Genomic DNA, 14551 nt, shown 5'->3' with positions numbered 1-14551 from the left:
AGTGCTTCTGATGTGAGCTCATTGTTTGTGAGAATCACTAATGCAAGAGCTTTTGCATTGTATACAATTGGATATGTTTCACCTCTATCATCATTTTGACTCTTCTTAACCTTGACTATATTATATGACTTCATTAAGTCTTTCTTATCAATAAGATAGGATCTTATTACTCTACTCCTTCCTTGGCTTGTTGTGAATAACATAGAACTATAGTTGACATGTATTTAGTAGCACTGTATCACTGTCGTCCTCTTGTTCATCAATTTGCGGGAGTGGGCACCTGTTATGTCTCCATTGTGAGACTTGTTGTTGCTGTTTTTGGTATATCAAATATGCCATGGGTAGTTTGCCAGGCTCTGTCAAGCAGGTAGGATACTCTTGGTAGCTTGCCAGGCTCTCCAAGAGGGACGGAGGAATCGAACCCAGGTCGGCCGTATGCAAGGCAAACGTCCTATCTGCTGTGCTATTGCTCCAGTCCGACATGTATTTAGTACTTAAACAAAATACCAAAGTTTTGTAAAATGACTCATTCACTCCTATAGCAATCTGATGAGACATGGCTAAATAATTTGTCAAAGTTTATACAGCTAGTAATGAGTGCAGACAGATTTGAACCAGTCTGAATCCAGAGCCTTTGCATGACAGGTGTGTCAGGCCTGATGCACAGTAGGACCTAAAACTTCATTCTTTGCCTATTTCATTCTCCTGGGATGTAAATGTAATTAATTAAAGATAATTCATTAACTGCTAATTCAGCCTGGTAATATTAATAGGAAAATATTTAACTTTAATTGAGTGTAAATAAAAAACTTCATCGTAAATCAATAAAGATTCAAATTAATGGTTACCAATATAACTATTGCCAAGCATTTGAGGAGCCAGTAAAAAGATCCCTGTGGTTCTCATCCCTTTTCTCTCTCTTTACATTCTGATCTTAATATGAAAGAATTAATTGAAAGTTAGGTCAGAGGTTAGAAACATCAAAGAACTTTTGCTTAATGTGTTTTACTAAAGTTTTGTTAGAAATTAAAATGAAAGTAATGAAGATGTTAATTTGTTTAAAATTTACTTGTTGCATGATAAATGTTCTTATGAAAAATCACTGTATTTCCAAATGGAAAACATTAGAATATGGTATTTTTCTAAATTATTGCAAATCTCTTTAATGCTTGGTGTTTTAGAAGAAAAATAGATTTCCCTATTTGCTTTTGCCTTTAATCTGCTGTAGTAACATATATCAGGTGGCCTCCGGAAAACTCCCCTGCCAACTTGTGTGACAAGTAATTCATTATCACTACTAAGTATGTTTTTATGATTTTTAGTACTATTATAATTTCTCATTATAGAAATTACTAGTATCATACAAAAGATAGTTTTACCTTGAAAGTCCCCTGGAAGAATTTTAGATAGTAGATCATGTCTTGAGAGAACACTATGGCAGGAATGTCAAATCGTATTTTGAGGGGACACTGTGGCTGCATGCAAGTGCACCATTGATGCAGAAATCTCTCATTCTTTCTCTTCACTCTTATTAAAAATTTTGGGGCACATTTTATCAGTTCAGCATTAACTAGAGTGAATCCACTTACATAAAATTATACCAGGGACTCCAGAACATAAGACACAAAGTATTGTAGCAGAAAATATGAGTAAACTTTATTTTGATTTATTTACATTAGTCTGTTAATTTTGCTGTCCAAATAAACCTAGCAACAGTGGGAAAAAAAGATGATGAGGAAGAGGATAGTGAAACTCGAGCCCTAATCCCCCACACACACCAAATTGTGTTCATGTATGTATGTGTATTCTTGTATCTAATCATAAGTGTTTCAGAGTGCCTAAAACATCTGTGCTTAGCACATTGTATTATAAATATGTAGGGGGCTTAGTATTTATGTTTCTTATTTAATAAATATTGTGCACTTAAAAGATCTTAGGAATATATGAAGCTCAGATTGATTCAAATGCATATTATTGAGGCTTTGATATTTGTGCAAGACAGTGAATGATAACTTTTTAAACCTTTTAGAAAGCTCTAGTATACCAGGATAGTGTGAATTAAGGATGGCGTGGCTATGACCAACATTTGCTCTTGTATCCAGGCAGACAGATTCAAAGTAATGATTTCTCCTTTTACTCTTTCAAATAATCAGAAATTGTACTAGAGCAAGAAATTTTTGAATAAATTATCTAAAACAAATCTTACTATTTCTTAGGCTGAGTTATTTAAATTTAATAACTTATTTAAACTTATTTAACAGTTACATGTGAATGGAACCAGTTTGTTTGTTCCTAAGAAACATGAAATACAACCCCCAATGTATGCTGTATTATTCATATTTGTGATATCTCAATTCAACTTCAATGACACAGATAAGTCCAGTGAAATTTCAACAGGTTAAACAGGATGACTCAGGCTAGTATTATCCAGTTCTGCAAGAAGTGGTACGTAAAATGTATACAGTGAACATAATACTTATAATAGTATGGATTGTTTGGCATGTTTGGTAGGTATCTTATAAGCACATCTGAAATTTTATATTCTCTCAAACAGATGGGAAATAAACAGTAACAGGAGCTGTTAATTTTTTTTATTATGCAATGGGAGAAAACAGTAATAATGTTAGGAAAAACATATTGAGGCTAAAAAACTATATAAAATCTTTTAAAACCCATTTTAAAATCTTGGGGAAAAAAATGAAATGTAAAGTAACTTGAAATGTTTCAACATCTGTTACCAGTAATGGCAGCCCTGAAAAAAAAAAATCAGTTACTGTTAGGTAGGAAAAAACAATTTCTGTCTAAAATACAACCAGCTGGTTTTTTTGTGATGCTGAGCACAAGTATTTGCTGAATAGATAACGGGGAAGAAAAAAATTGTAAAACTGAAGATCAAGTCTCAAATACTGATTTCAGTTTAGAGCCATTACAAACACACACACAAAGCACACACCATGTCTTTCGTCGAGAGGTAATTATTTTATTTTATTTTATTATTTTTAAATTTTATTTTATTATTTTTTAATTTTATTTATGCAATAGCACAGTGGTTGGGCGTTTGCCTTTCACACGGCCAACCCGAGTTTGATTCCTCCGACCCTCTCGGAGAGCCTGGCAAGCTACCCATGCGTATTGAATATGCCAAAATCAGTAACAATAAGTCTCTCAATGAGAGACGTTACTGGTACCCGCTTGAATAAATTGATGAGCAACGGGATGACAGTGATAAACAGTGATTTATTTATTTATTGAATTACCATGTGGAAAGTTACAAAGCTTTCAGGCTTATGTCTCAGTTATACAATGCTCAAACATCCTTCCCTTTACCAGTGCACAAAATCCACCACCAAAACCTCAGTATACCTCCCATGTCCCCAGCCCCTCCCCCGCCTGCGTAGCTGATAAATTTCACGTCACTTTCTCTTTACCTTGATTACATTCCATATTTCAACACAAAACTCACTATTGTTGTTGGAGTTTCCCTCCAAAAAACAGCCCTGTTAAAAAGGAAGCATTTGAAAATTAGTTTTCCATTGCTGAAAATGAAGAGATATGAAGTCACGTGGCCGTGGCTGCGTGGTTTGGGATTTCTGTATTTTAGTATTTTAGTAACTAAGTCCAAGGAGATTTATGTTAGAAATTGCATTATTTCCCTTCCTGGGGCAGCATGGAGCTATGGTTTAGTTCACAGTCTAGAGACATGGCTGCAAGCAGCTGCTGGTACCAAAAGTAGTCTAGCTGGCCTCCAGATCATGGTCAATCAGCAGTGTGCGGCCACTCGGGTCGCATCTCGGTGGAGAGCGCGCCATTATCGCCCTGTCCCGAGATCACCACGTCATGAGATCACCATGTCGAGAGGTAATTTTGAGACAGATTTGGTTGCTGCCTTGAATCCTGCCTGACCCTTTGAGGAAACTTTTCCTTCCTCTTGCTTCTCCATGTAGTTCAAGCTTTAACACCTCTCCCTGACTTTTACCGCTTATTGCTTTCTCGGACCAGAAGCAAGTCTTTTCTGGCTCCCTGTTTTAATCCTCTTGCAAACAGTATGGACAAGCCATCCTCAAGTTGACCCCAGCCTTTATTTTGTTAGCTCTGGTTGCCCCAGCACAGCCTTTCTTTCTTTCTTTCTTTCTTTCTTTCTTTCTTTCTTTCTTTCTTTCTTTCTTTCTTTCTTTCTTTCTTTCTTTCTTTCTTTCTTTCTTTCTTTCTTTCTTTCTTTCTTTCTTTCTTTCTTTCTTTCTTTCTTTCTTTCTTTCTTTCTTTCTTTCTTTCTTTTCTTTCTTTCTCTCTCTCTCTCTTCCTTCCTTCCTTCCTTCCTTCCTTCCTTCCTTCCTTCCTTCCTTCCTTCCTTCCTTCCTTCCTTTCTTTCTTTCTTTCTTTCTTTCTTTCTTTCTTTCTTTCTTTCTTTCTTTCTTTCTTTCTTTCTTTCTTTCTTTCTTTCTTCTCTCTCTCTCCCTCCCCTCCCTCCCTCCCTTCTCTCCTTCCTTCCTTCCTTCCTTCCTTCCTTCCTTCCTTCCTTCCTTCCTTCCTTCCTTTCTTTCTTTCTTTCTTTCTTTCTTTCTTTCTTTCTTTCTTTCTTTCTTTCTTTCTTTCTTCCTTTCTTTCTTTCTTTCTCTCTCTCCTTCCTTCCTTCCTTCCTTCCTTCCTTCCTTCCTTCCTTCCTTCCTTCCTTCCTTCCTTCCTTCCTTCCTTCCTTCCTTCCTTCCTTCCTTCCTTCCTTCCTTCCTTCCTTCCTTCCTTCCTTCCTTCCTTTCTCTCTCTCTCTCTTTTTTTGGGTCATGCCCAGCATTGCACAGGGGTTACCCTGGCTCTGCACTTAGGAATTACTCCTGATGCTGCTCAGGGGACCATATGGGATGCTGGGGATCTAACCTGGGTTGTCCGCGTGCAAGGCAAAAGCCCTACCCATTGTGCTATCGCTTCAGCCCCAAGACCCTTTATTTTTGAACCTCACTTAATGTTCCAAACTCAACTTTGTCCACTGCTACTGCATTTGCCCGCAGCCTCCTCACTTTTTCATACACTGAACAGTTTTAAATTATTCTTTGCTGGTACATACCCCGTCCCCAGTCTAGAGGTATCTTCTCCATGAATTTCCCCATTTTGTGAAAGGGGCAAATATTTCTTCCCTGACTTAGTGATCTTCTTATCTCCCAGGTATCTCAGAGATCTCTTTGCCTTTGTATCTACTCTTGACAATGCCTCTATATTCACAACTTTATGAGAAATGGTTACAATTTAGTTAAAAGCTAATAAGCTGACACATATTATATTTTTGAAAGTTTGTTCAGACATCTATTGATTGGAATTGTACAACAAAAAGCCAGAGTGGTTAGAATTTTCCTTCCTCCAAAAGCTCAGCTTTCAGAGGGAAAATGTGGAAGCAGAGTAAGCGAATTATTGTTGTATTTTAAATTTTATTTTAAAAGGCACTGTGATTTACAGTATTGATAATGTCAGAGTTTTATGCATAAAAATATTCCAATACCATACACTACATGTACAAGCAAATTATTGATTGCCTGAAACTTAAAGTCTAGTTCACTGTGATTGGTTGTCTTTTTGGTTTCAATTTTATGTCCTTTAGACATTTACAGGGTTCAGGGTAGGTTTGCTTAAGTGAAAAATTAGATTGGAGTATCTTAAGCCCAAAAGCCACCTTGTCTAGTTTAGTAATTTCCTTTGGACTATAGGCCTCTGAACAAAATCTTGTGTTTTTAAAAGGGTACCATATTTTCTCCTCCTTCTCTCCCTCCCTCCCTCTCTTCCTTCCTTGCCTCCTCTCTTCCTTCCTTCCTTCCTTCCTTCCTTCCTTCCTTCCTTCCTTCCTTCCTTCCTTCCTTCCTTCCTTCCTTCCTTCCCTCCCTCCCTCCCTCCCTCCCTCCCTTCCTTCCTTCCTCCCTCCCTCCCTCCCTCCCTCCCTCCCTCCCTCGCTTCTTTCCTTCCTTCCTTCCTTCCTTCCTTCCTTCCTTCCTTCCTTCCTTCCTTCCTTCCTTCCTTCCTTCCTTCCTTCCTTCCTTCCTTCCTCCCTCCCTCCTTCCTTCCCCTTCTCTCTGTCTCTTCATCTCTTTTCCTCTTTCTTTCTTTTTGGTTCACACTTAAAGTGTGAAAATTAATTTTGGTTCACACTTAAAGTGTGAAAATTATTTTTGGTTCACACTTAAAGTGATCTGGGATCACTACTGGCAGTTCTGGGGGCCATATGCCACTCTGGGGACACATCCAATGCAAGCGCCACATCCAATTGGCCACATCCAATGCAAGTGCCATACTCACTGTACTATCTATCTCTGGCTGAGAAGGGCACTTTCTTGATAAATGAGTATTTGTTACCAACAGTTGAGAGGTAAATCTCTGAAATAGTTTGATAGTTATGGAAGCCTATCATCCCGAAACACAAAAGTGATGTAAATCCCAACTGATATTTGTTGAAGTGGTGGTGGATAGATGGTGTTCTAAGAACTAAAGGCAGAAACTCAGAGAAAAACAGCTAAGTTTACAAGAATGCTTTGTGATAAGCAGAATGGGGGAAATTCCACAGGAAGATGAGGTTGGGGACTGTCAAGAAAAGAGAGGGGACTCTTTGTTCTGTTTCCTTGTCTGAAGGACAATCTGATAGAGGCCTTTTGAATTAGAAGGGGAGTGCTGAATTTGTAAATTGTGCTTAAATTTGCTAAGTGCTTTGGATAGACCTGGTAAAAAGGTAATGCCACTTCAGGGAAAGGTGATAGGAACAGATAACTCTAATGTAATTTTTCACTTTCACCCAGAGAACAAAACCTGGGAGATGTATTGAATGCAGATGGGAGAGACACTTTGTCACCTCCAAGGAGTTCCTTTGGCTGAGTCAGTGACATGTGTCTGACCCAAGCTGCCTCCTTGGTCTAAGAGGACATCTAGTTATCATTTGAAGTCACAAAAGTAAAAGGCAAGGGCCAGAGCCATAGTCCAGTGGGTAGAGGACTGCTCCTTGTATGTGACTGAGCCATGTTTGATCCCATATAGTCCCTGACCACTGCCAGGAGTAACCCCTGAGTATCACTGGGTGTGGCCCCCAAACAAAAATAAACAAAAAGCAAAGGACCTGCACTGTTCTAAGGATTTGTTGTCTCCAAACTTTCAGGGCTTGCCAGTGGGTTCATTGAATGTCGTTTGCAGTGTCTTTCAATTCCTCTAGGCTTCCTCGCCCACCTTCCTAGTGTGGAATCTCTGCCTGAACAGGCTAGCTACTAGTACCTGGCAAAGCTAAGCTGCTAGAGACTGACTTTACAAAATAAATTTCTTCTCAAACCAAGCAATCTTTCTGAAAGAGGATATCTTGGAAGGAAACAACAGAGAAGAACAAAGCACTAATGATGTACGGATAATCTCAAGCCTTAATTGGGGAAAGGATTTGCCCTCTAATTATGCCATGTGGGTGGTGGCTTCATTTGTCTATGTACAAGGCTGATGGTCTTATTATCTTTACTTCTCCTTGTGAATATAGTTTGTATCCGTACTGGCATAAATAAAAATCCTGTTCACAAGTGGGAAAATACCAGAAAGATAAAATGTAATCCAGTTATATTTATCCAGTAATGGGATTCTACTTAACTGGGGTGAAGAGTGAGAGCATGAGAACAGCTCAATCAACACTGGGGAGGATGGGAGTACGCTGACCTCTGCATATGTGAGAGGCTCCCCTAGCAGCTATGGGGATAGAGACAGACTTTTGCCCACAGCCCTCTTTCTTACCCAGACCATAATGAAGCTCAGAGGAACTCAGCTCTGCACAACCAATTGAGCCGTGCCTCTCCCACCACTAATTCCTGCGAATCTAGAAAAGGTAGCTGGGGAAGCAATTAGAGAAGAAAAAAAATTTTTTCAGAGTCATACTGCCTTTTGTACAAAATCAGAGTTTTGTTGCCTTTTTTTTTCCTCCCAGCACACAGCCAAAAGAAATAAAATAGTTCGAGACTTTAACATCAAGTTTCTTTTAAATTGGCAAAGGAGAAAATACAAGGTAGACAAAAATGCCTACATACAGAAACACACATGATTTCAAAATAAATCTTCATTTGCATGGATACTTGTTCTTTTCATGTAAACGGATTTTGATATAACAATTACTGACCATGTTCTGTTGACCAAACACTGAATTAGAGATGTGAAAATAAGAAAGGAAATTCGACTTCATTCAGACACAAGAACCAAATAAAGGTCATACTAGGATTTAGTAAGGATACAAAACAACAGGACTAGAGTGATAGCACAGCGGGTACGGTCAGCACACTGCCGACTCGGGTTTGATTCCTCTGTCCCTCTCCGAGAGCCCGGCAAGCTACTGAGAATATCTCGCCCTCACGGCAGAGCCTAGCCAGCTACCGGTGGCACATTCAATATGCCAAAAACAGTAACAAGTCTCACAATGAAGATGTTACTGGTGCTGGCTGGAGCAAATCCATGAACAGTGCTACAGTAGACAGCAGTGCAACAGTGCTACATAATAACAATTAAAACGACAAAGTAATTACTAACCTTTTATCCCCATAGTACAGTCTTTCTTCCACCTCTCATTCACTTGCAGAGACTAGTTCCTTACTGGAATCAAAACATTTGCAATGCCCATTCATCTGTTGTTGGACATTTGAATTGCCTCCATATCCTGGCTATTATATTAAGAGTTACAAGGAACATAAGAACATAGATGTGCCTATTTCTTTCTGTGTTTATATTTTTGGTTTTTTTGGGGGCGGGAGTGATACCTACAAGTGGGAGAGCTGGCTCAAATGGGATCTTCATTCTTGCTTTCTAAAAAGAAATCTCTACACTCAGCAACCTTGAGAAAAAATATAGTCATGCAGTTTATGGCACCTTGGGTAGTATTGGAGGGCATCATGCTGGGCAAAAAATGACTGGGCAAGAGGAAAAGATAATTTCACTCATCTGTAGTATTTAGAGAAATGAACCAAAGGTATGGACAACATCCATTGATGATAAACCTATGAATCTGGAATACAGATCTGGGGATGCCAGGTTAGAGGAGATGGAGTGAGGGGAAAAATTGATTAACTAAAAATAATTTGTAACCATTAATAGAGGGTATTGATTTATATAGTGGGGTGAAGAGACTAAAACTATAATTGTCAATCAACAAATAATAGAATAGGGGTGGGAGGGAAGGAGTACGCCACGGGGAGCTTGCCAGGCTTTGATATGCCAAAAACAGTAACAATGACGGGTCTCATTCCCCTGGCCCTGAAAGAGCCTCCAATGAAGCACTGTTGGGAAGGATGAGTAAAGAGAGGCTTCTAAAGTCTCAGGGCTAGGACGAATGGAGACATTACTGGCCCCTGCTCGAGCAAATCGATGAACAACAGGACAACAATGATGACAGTGATCCATGAGATTGACCATTACAAAGCTGTTCATGACTGGGTTTCAGTCATACAATGATCCAACACCCATCCTTCCAGCAGTGCAAATTTCCCACCACCAATGTCCCCCATTTTCTTCCCCACCATTCCCCAACAGCCCCTCCACCCCACACCATCTGTCTCCCTCTATTTTTGTGCATTATGGTTTGCAATACAGATACTAAGAGGTCATTGTGTTTGTTCGGGGCATTCAGGATTTTTATCAGGATGGTAAGGCTGGAGTAGCTTTTTAACTGGGTGGCAGCTTTGGGGTGTGGATGTGACTGCAGAGGCTTCTGGAAGTACAGGGAGGTGGGGGAAGGTAGACAATCCTGACTCCAAGAAAGCCTGGAGATTTCGGTCACAAAACCTGCATACTTGAATTTTCATAGATTGTATCTCAATGAGGTCCATCTTGAGACAGTGGAGTCAGGCCGAGGGTACGGTGGCGATTTTGGATTGTGGGTGCCAGTGGCTGCCGGGGGCTCTGCATGGGCAGGCACTAAGGCTGACCAGACTCCCCTGTCCCCACAATTTACCCTGGTCTGTTCGATCTTTTGCGGACCTGAGGTTTACTGCAGTTTTTGATATCTTTCGAGATTTATTTATGGGTCTCTGAAGCAAGGCCATAAAATGCACTTGTATAATTGAGTCGGAGGTGGGTTGTTGGCATTATATCTATCTATCTCTTGGCCACATATCTATCTCTTGGCCATTTAGTTTCTGAGGAAATTTAGTCCCAAATTGTTGGGGTCTGGCCAGTGGCACAGCAGCAATCTTGGTGTACCAGGAAGCCTGAAGTCACCATCAGGCTGTTGATGCACTTGCCCCACAGGTGCAGGTTGACCATTACCCCCATTTATCTCATGGCACCCACCCATGCCTCTTGCCTCTTGCTTTGGGTCTTATCTGAAGCTGTGATATATCTGTGTAATATCACTGCCTGGTGCTTTAGTAATCTGGAAATGTGTGGGAATAAAGGCAGGTGTGGGTGGAGGGCATCTTTGCTTAGTAAAAAATAAGAGCTATTGGATAAATACTTCCTTTCATGGTCTTTTAGGGCTAACGGTTCAGAGGATGTATGTTATAAGATTTTCCAGGAGGTTCTATGCAACCTATTCTATCACTTGCAGTGGTAACCAAACCTGCTACTGAGTCTCCATCTTTCCTGCTGATTTCTTCATCTTGTATGTATTTTCCAAGTGATTTACATGCATGGGAGCCTTTGATTCAGAATTTTTATGGGGAACCAAGCTCAGAGAAAACTATACTTTTGTGGGGATCTAGGCTAAGAGAAAAGATTATTTAAATTTTTGAATATTTGCTTTGCAATGGGAATTATGTTGAATACTCTGTGATAGCCAAGTTGATTCTTCAGATATAATCCTAATGTTAAAGTCTAGCTTCTCACAGGAATATGAGAAAAGCCTAAAGGCATATGGTTAGTGTAGTGGGCATTGTAGTAACCTGTTTAATGTCTGTCTCAGATCTCTGCATACATCTGCATTTCTCAACCAGGGAGCGTATGCCTGCTTTTGGACCTCAGGATAGTCCAAGGGGGCTACAGGAGAAAATCATATAAATTGGGGGTCACACCATCAGGCCAGAGGGCTGACCAGAGGACAGGGGCCAAAGGAAATAAACAAGGTAGGAAGGGGGACCACTGTCAGAAAAAGGTTGTAAGATACCATTATATAAAGCATTGTGATTTGAATGGGTTTGGCCTTGCCTTTGCCCAACTTCAGGTGTGACCTTTGATTTGAATCTGATTCAGCCTGTAATTTTATCAGGGTATTTTGCTTCAGATATTGTCAGGTTCATGCTTGAGTGAAAGTCCAAAGAGGCCCCATAAGAGCTCACAAAATACTTAGTGCTAGATTGGTTCGAGCTCTAGTTTTTGAGCCTATTTGTACTTCACACCTTATAATCTGCTAGTTGCCATAGTTTTGAATATTTGCACACAAAAATGTGCTGATATTTATGTATACCCCAGATTTCTTCTTGAAAATTTAGTTGTATATCAACTACCTCTTAGATGTTTATACGTAATAATCTAGTAGTAGCACTGTAGTACTGTTCATTGTCCCATTGTTCATTGATTTTGCTCAAGTGGGCACCAGACTGCAGCAATAGCACAGCGGGTTGGGAATTTGCCTTGCATGCGGTTGACCCGGGTTCTATTCTTCCATCCCTCTCAGAGAGCCCGGCAAGCTACTGAAAGTATCCCGCCTGCAGAGCCTGGCAATCTACCCGTGGCTTCTTTGATATGCCAAAAACAGTAACAACAAATCTCACAATAATCTAGTAGATACATAAAATTTAATAAGTCCCCCAAAACAGTGAAATCCATCTCCTCTTTTTTCTTGACTCAGTTAATGTCAAGTGCAACTTCTAATTGCTCAGATCAAAATTCTGGAGATATTTTTGACTTTTGGTTCATGACTTTTGGCTCATGCAACCATTTATCAGCAAATGACTGGCTTGATATTTAAAGTCTGAGCAGCACATGCCACAGAGACTGGCACACATCAAATAGAACAACCAGTGCTGGTGCAGATGCGGGGAGAAAGGGACTCTCATTAATTGCTGGTGGGAATGACGACTGATTCAACCTTTTTAGAAAACAATGTGGGCATTCCTCAGAAAATTAGAAATTGAGCTACCAGATGACCCATTAACACTACTCCCAGGAATATACCTTACTAGGTGCCCAAAGACACAATGCAGAAAAGCCATCTACACTTGTATGTTCATTGCAGCACCATTCACAATAGCCAGAATCTGGAAACAACTCAAGTGTCTAAGATTATTGGATAAAGAAAGTATGGTACATCTACACAATGGAAAATTATGCAGCCAATAGGAAAAATAAAGTCATGAAATTTGCTTATACATGGATGGATATGGACAGTGTCATGCTGAGTGAAATGAGTCAGGGGGTAAGGGACAGATGTAGAGTGATTACACTTATTTGTGGGAAATAAAAAAAGAAACATTGTATTAAACTAATACACAAAGACAGTAGAAATGAGGACTGAGAGAAACAACTCACCACAAGTGGTAGGTGGGGAGCGCAATTAGGATAGAAAAGGGAGCATATGACAATGGTAGTAGGAAATTATCACTCTGGGCAAGAACTGAGTGCTAAAGGAAGAAAAATGATATACATATTAACCTTTCAGTACCTCTACTGTATCACTGTATCACTGTCATCCCTGCTCATCAATTTGCTCCAGTGGACACAAGTAATGTCTCCATGTGAGACTTGTTGTTACTGTTTTTGGCATATTGAATACCCCATGGGTAGCTTGCCCAGCTCTACCATGTAGGCGGGATACTCTTGGTAGCTTGCTGAGCTCTCCGAGAGGGACAGAGGAATCAAACCAGGGTCGGCCACATGCAAGGCAAATGCCCTAACTGCTGTGTTATCGCTCTAGCTCAGTACCTCTACTACAAACCACAATTCCTAAAAGAAGAGGGAAAGAGAAAGTTATGGAGGAAGGGGAAGTGTCTGCCAGACATACAGGCTTGGGGGTAGATGGCAGGAGGGAAACTGCGACATTGGTGGTGGGAAATGTACACTGATGAAGGGATGGGAATTGGAATATTCTATGACTGAAACCCAATCACGAACAACTTTGCAACTGTGTTTTTCACAGAGATTCCATAAAAAAAAGGAAGGAAAAATAAAACACAATTTCACATTCCCTTAAAATACATTAAGAAGCATGAATAGCAGAATCCCTCTGTGAACACTGCACTTTAGTTATCCAGCCCATATTATTCAACCTTGTTTCTACCTTGTCCATCTGATTCCTTTGAGCTCTCAAAACCCATATTTTTACTTACCTCTATTATAGGCCTTTCCTGCCTTAACACCTTTGTTTTACCTTTGGAAAATGCTCTTGTCGTTTATAAGGAATGAAGTGGCTCTGAATTTAAGAGTTTGTGAATGCATCATAAGCATCTTGCTAGGCCTTTGAGGCAAAGTTGTTTTTAGTGATTGTTAGAATTCTTTAGAGGTTTTCAGAGGAATATATTCAGTAACATCATGATAAAAAAGAGGGAGTTTTTCCTTCCTTGAACAGGTTCTGGAATGTTTTATCTTAGAGGTCAAACCATAACTTGGGTTCAATTTTTACAAAATTATCTCCAACTTGGCTACCTTGATATAGAAAAGAGACCTAGGCAAGGAGCTAAGAAAATTGATATTGCTTCTATCAATTTATTTCCCTCATGTTGGTCACTTATGTTTCTGAGTTAATCCCCTCATGTATAAAATGAAATAAATAATATGTGCTTATACACCTCACAAAGCCATTTTCCATACAATAAGATATAATTAATAAAGACTGACTTTTTTTGAGGGGTGTAGCCTCTGTGGTGCTCAGGGCTTAAACCTGGCTTTGTGCTCAAGGAACACTCCTGGATATACCCAGGGACTAGATGGGGTGCCAGGGATTGAACCCAGATCAGCTACATGGAAGGCAAATTCCCTATCCACTATCTGGCTCCTCTAAAGATAAAACTTTAAACTGGTTCTTGTGAAATTTTGTTAAAAGATGTATGAGAATTCTCACAATCCCTAAACTGTAAGAAAAATCATATCTGTAGCTGTATTTAATGCACTTAATTTCCTTTCTTTAAATAGGAGTCCTTGCACAGAGGCCATGCTAACCTTCTCTGTATCATTCCGATTTTAGTATATGTGCTGCCAAAGCGAGCATGCAAACTCATGAATCGTTCCATATTTTTATCCATAGTTATCAGACTGAACTGGAGTGATAGCACAGTGGGTAGGACATTTGCCTTGCACGTGGCCGACCTGGGTTCGATTCCTCCATCTCTTTCGGAGAGCCTGGCAACTACCCATGGAGTATTCAATATGTCAAAAACAGTAACAAGTCTTATAATGGAGATGTTACCAGTGCCTGCTTGAGCAAATCGATGAACAACAGGACAACAGTGCTATAGTGCAGTGCTACAAATGAAAGTCCATAGTTTCATCTTATTCTTAAGACAAACTGAGAGATCAAATCTTTTGGTAGAACTTCTTGCAAAATAGAAATGGGAATGACCGCACTGGACAAGATCTGAGGGTTAAAATTAGGTAAGGGATATTCTTGATAACGTTTCAGTATCAATATTGCAAACCA

General features: G+C 39.8%; 1 non-coding gene across 1 annotated transcript; it reads right to left on the bottom strand.

Moving 5' to 3' along the window:
* Positions 1–14017: 14017 nt before the first annotated feature.
* On the bottom strand, positions 14018–14122 carry LOC129403877 (U6 spliceosomal RNA). Its single transcript, XR_008629532.1, has one exon. It is a non-coding gene; the product is annotated as a U6 spliceosomal RNA (small nuclear RNA).
* Between the last annotated feature and the right edge of the window lie 429 nt (positions 14123–14551).

Source organism: Sorex araneus, chromosome 3 (genome assembly GCF_027595985.1).
Source record: "Sorex araneus isolate mSorAra2 chromosome 3, mSorAra2.pri, whole genome shotgun sequence".
Lineage (NCBI taxonomy): Eukaryota > Metazoa > Chordata > Mammalia > Eulipotyphla > Soricidae > Sorex > Sorex araneus.
Note: the sequence above shows the minus strand (reverse complement) of the source record. Positions and strands in the feature narration are given on the sequence as shown.